At 36.2% G+C, this 5,111-nt stretch overlaps 1 long non-coding RNA gene across 2 annotated transcripts; it reads left to right on the forward strand.

Moving 5' to 3' along the window:
* Positions 1–1,843: 1,843 nt before the first annotated feature.
* On the forward strand, positions 1,844–4,487 carry LOC111436218. Of its 2 annotated transcripts, none has more exons than XR_002709198.1 (4): positions 1,844–2,033; positions 2,110–2,204; positions 2,411–2,989; positions 4,275–4,487. It is a non-coding gene; the product is annotated as an uncharacterized LOC111436218 (long non-coding RNA). The 2 variants fall into 2 exon arrangements; XR_002709199.1 differs by having other exon boundaries at positions 2,124–2,204.
* Positions 4,488–5,111: the final 624 nt, after the last annotated feature.

Consider the following 5,111-nt stretch of genomic DNA (forward strand, 5'->3'; position numbering starts at 1 on the left):
TTGTAAATGATGTAATCCATTCTTCATTTGCATTATCGGGTCAATTTCATGCTATAAATAAAAACACTCATTATTTATTTTAAGGTCAAAGGTTAATCTCTTTCATATTTATTGAAATAAAAAGCATCATAGTGATACTAACAGTAAAACACACATGTTACAAAGAACTTTCATCCTTCAAAATTTCTCCTTCCATTGTTAAAGTGTAATCACAATAACATATGAGGTTACTTTCTACCAAAACTCTCTCATGAATGTGTCAATAGAGACCTTCATTGATGCAATGCATACAATGTCAACAAAAACTACCTATGTCGATGTCTCTAACATAATGCTACCAAATGTGATGGATTCTGTGCCATAAATTAGCGTCTTTTTATCACTTGATTTATTTGGTTGATACAGTTTTTTTAATCATTATATATATATTTTTTTTGTACTTAAAAAAATATGACTAAGAAGTATAAAAAATGATTAAAAAAAATCTATTTTTAATTCTTTATTCTTTTATCTAAGCTACAAAAATGTCAAATAAATTTTTAATATTTTATCTTAATTAATATTAAAAAATTACTTTTTATTCTTCCATTTTAAACTTCTAATAAAATACAACCCATAAATTTAATACTTAATCAATTTTTTTAATACATAATAATAAAGGGCCAAAACTTTGGACTTTACATAAAAGAACTAATAAAATACCAAATCAGTTGCTAACAAAAGCTACTGAAAAAGACCGTCCATTTTACCTCCGGTTATGGAAGATATTCTGTAAAATCAAAATGTACCACACATACCTCCTGTTATGGAAGATATTCTGTAAAATCAAAATGTACCACACACTTTGAATCAATTGGAGTTAAAATATAACTACTTACAACCTCACTTTAGATATATGTATGTAATATATATAAGAGATAGAATCCAAGTACATTTGTAAAAAAAGGTGAGTGATCTTGGAGAAGAAAATGAAATCTCGAAGTACATTCTATTTAATCATGTTGGTTGCTTTGACATCGAACAATATGATGAGGTTTTGTTTTGCAGAATCTAAGCTACAATTACCGTTCGTCCGATATAAAGTGATTATTTTAAATGAGATGACTGCTTCAACTCTAACTGTTAATTGCAAGTCAAAAGATGACGATTTGGGCGAGCACGTACTGCACACCGGAGATAATTAAACTGGAGCTTTAGAGAGAAAGTTTTGGATTTCTACCTTGTTTTGGTGCCATTTTAGCACCAAATATGGACAAGTTAGTGGGAATATGTTTTGGACAGGCAAATGGAATTGGCTTAATTTTCAATGTGTTCATCATACCTGCACTTGGGCATGTCGAGAACAAGGTATTTACTTTTTTTTTGGATCTCGCAATGCCGAGTTAATGTATCAATGGAAATGATACACTCGAACTTTCATTTAATTTCAATAAATAAATTTATGAATAAAAATGCTCATTATCTTTTCTGAAGTTAACGGTTCGATTTTAATCAAATTTGATTTTCAACGGAACAAAAGATAAAACAGAGTAAATAAAAAGAGAATGTAACACCCGAACCCCGACGAAAAACTTAAAAACCTAAGTTTTTCCCTTTAAGTTGAACTTCCGAGATTTTATTGAGGATCTTAGAGATTGAATTTTGAGACGAGGTAGATGACAAAAATGTTTAGAAATATCTCAGGAACTTAAGAAAAATATTAAAAGAAAAAATGGTCAAAGTCAACTTGGAAGGATATTTTGGTCATTCTACCATCTTCATTAAGAGCCTGAAATGGAGGTTAGTAAAAGATAAATAAATAAATAAATAAAAAAGACAAGAAAGGAAGGAGTGGAAAAGAAAAGAAAAAGAAAAAAGAAAATAGAGAGAGAAAAAAGGTTCTCGGCAGAATGGGAAGTAACAGCCACTTCCGATCTGGTCACGAGAAGTCCGATTCCGGTGGAGTTTTCTTCACAAACACTTCACAGAACCTATAGGAAGCATCCTGGCCCTCGAATCGTCCAAAACCGTCATGGAACGGAGGAAATCTGTAGGTAAATTCTTGAACTTTCGTTTTCGGATTTTCCTCAAATTTGTGAGAAATATGAGGATTTAGATTTTGAAATTTAGGTATGTTAATCTAGGGTGGTTTGCGATCATAATCCATGAAGTAAGTCTTGATCGATTCAGATCAGAAATAGGAGTTCCGGCTTTCACCAAAAGATGTAAGTATTGATGTTTCTTGCCAACATTGGACTAAGTTTATTATGTCTGTGGTTAGAAATAAATTACAAGAAAGAAAAATACCTATATGTGGATGGGCATGAGGTCTACAAATCTCATAAAGGATTCACGTTAATCCGAGTTATGTAGAAAAAAATATGAAAATGCAAAGAAAATAGAAAATAATCGATTTTCTGAAAAATCGCAGAGATGAGAGGAAGAAGATGAACGGCAGAGGGACGCATGTAAGGAAAGGAGAGGGCCGCGCGTTGCCGAAAAGATGGGACACGCGTCCGGCGTGGAATGGCGGAGGAAAATCACAAAAATAAATACTGCGTCAAGTAAGGTTTGAAGATCGGCGCCTGCTACCAGATCCGTGAACCCGCGTGCGACCTAACCCATCAACCAACCCGTCCCTGCGTTTGCCACGCGTCAGCGTGGGAAAAATCGTAGGAACCCGCATGCATCCGATTCGAACGCACACCCTAGCTCTTAGTGGGCCAGTCAGCACTCGCCACGTGGCAGAAACTAGCGCGATTCCATCCCCTTAGTGCGTCCGTATGCATGCGTGTCTGTGCGCGTGGGAAATCCCTCCGACACGTGTGTCGTGTGAACCAGCGCATGAGACTCTATTTTTATTTCGATTTGACTTCTGTTCGATTATTTTTCATCCCGATTTTGGTACTGATCTAAGTCTAACTTGATATAGGACCTATCAGCAAACTTTCAAGAGTTTTGAGCTCTTAATTAGCCGAAAAGTAAGGTTCGAATGGCACGCTTCATTTCGGTAAGTAACCATACGGATTTAGGAAGTAATACTTGTAGAGTGCGCTTGGTTTTGCATACATGCTAGAGCAAATTACCCATAGGTGGCTAGATCTAATGATCCTCGGTACTTAGGGAATTAAATATATATCTGTTGGACTTGCTGCCCTAGTGAGATTTTGTACTCGTTGTTTGTATGCTTGCTAGACTATCTTACTACTGCTTTTATCTGTTTATACTATATTGGTGGACGGGAGAATATGTGTATCTACGCTCCGGGTGTTGATGGATGTTACCGCCCCGTTGAGCTTTATGATTGTATGCGTTGTTAATCATACATAAACTCCTCTTGAATGATTGTGTGCACTTATGATATGATTGATAAGCTGTAGTGTTGTGATATGTCTAGGGTGAACTCTTGTAGGGATTGAGTGTGGTTTAGTTAGGGGACCCTCCTGATGTTACGGTCTATGGTGTCGTGAGCGACGCTTAGAGGGAGAGACCTTTTAACCCTGGACTGTTATGGACTTGGGAGTCTTGCTTGAGTGAATCTGGAAGCCAGGGCCCCTAACTCAATAGTTTTAACTACCCTTGAGATATAGAGAACCACATTAGGACCCCGAGGTGTAGAGAGATGACCTCTTAGCCAACATAGTATAGCGTTCGAGTATGCTCTGCTTCCCTTCCTACTCCAGCGTGGTACTGTTGAGCTAGATGAGACACCAGTTAGGGAGATGTTACCCTCCCCTTCCTACTCCAGTGTGGTACCGTTGAGCTAGACGAGACTCCAGTTCGTGAGATGTTACTCTTCCCTTCCTACTTCGGTGTGGTACAGTTGAGCTAGGCAAGATGCCAATTAAGGAGGTGTTACTCTTCCCTTCCTACTCTGGTGTGGTACTGTTGAGCTTGGTGAGACGTCTATTAGGGAAGTGTTACTCAGTGGTAGATCGACTACTCTGCATGGGGATTTGTCTTATGGTAAGATGTTGATCACGCGAGTGGGTCAAGGTCGCCTGCATGATGGGTCCGTCCTGTGGAAGGACGTTGACCATGCAGTGACTAATTCTAGCTGGGTTGTACGAGGGGTACATGTAGTTACGAGGGAACACCAAATCCTCAAACGTTGAATACCGCTTCAAAGGTTAAGTCCTTCCACCCTGAACTGTGTACTGAGAGTACTGAGACTCGAGGGTCTAGAGTATAGTTGGTGGTTCTCTCCTAAACTTGGATGCGATTAAGAGCCTATAGGTAGGTTGCTTGCTGAGTATATCTTTATACTCACCCCGTTTCCCCTTCTTTTTTTTCAGATACCGATCGAGGTGGGGAAGTGTTCAAGAGCTGCACTGTCACAGAGGAGTGTCGTTCCGGAGCGTCAGTCCCCTGTCTATCTTTTAGAGTCTTTTGCATTTTTCTTTCATAATTGTATTTCCCGTTTGTAATATTTGACTTTAATTTTGGCGTCGTTGACTACTTATTCTTGATTTAAATATTATCAGATATTCATCTCCTATTTTATCTTCTTTTAAATTTTTATTTTTTCTTCGATTTCGTCTTTTTAGTCACGATTCGATTTTTTGAAGCCTCTAAAATCGGGTCGTGACAAAAAAATTTACAACATTAAAATAAATACATAGAGGAGGGAGGAAGCAAAGGAAAAAGAGGAAATTTATGTAAATAAATACATAGATGAAAAAGGAAAAATTGTAATAGATAATACAAAGATGAAGTTAACTGATAAAAAGAAAAATTAGGTGAACACAATTAAAATAAATAAGAAGTGAAACCGAGTAAAAAGGGAAAATTTAATGGAGGAAATGAAAGATTTGGTGAACATTAAAAATAAATAAATAAATAAATAAATAAAAATAATAATAATAATATAGAAAAAGAAAAGAGGAAAATGTGGAGTAAACATCTGAAGGAAAAAAAAAAAGAGTATTTTATTGTGGTACAATTCAACAATGAATTAGAATTGATTCATTGATGAAGAGAAATGATAACAAAATTTTAAAAAAAAAAATCTCTACGAAATAAAGACCCAAGAAAAAATGAGAGACATGAAATTGGTTAAATTGTCTTTTGTTATCTGCGTAATTCAAGTGGAATAATATTGGCACCACTCTTTATGTAAAAATGAGAGACAT

This window comes from Cucurbita moschata, unplaced genomic scaffold (genome assembly GCF_002738365.1).
Source record: "Cucurbita moschata cultivar Rifu unplaced genomic scaffold, Cmos_1.0 Cmo_Scf00052, whole genome shotgun sequence".
NCBI classification, from domain to species: domain Eukaryota; kingdom Viridiplantae; phylum Streptophyta; class Magnoliopsida; order Cucurbitales; family Cucurbitaceae; genus Cucurbita; species Cucurbita moschata.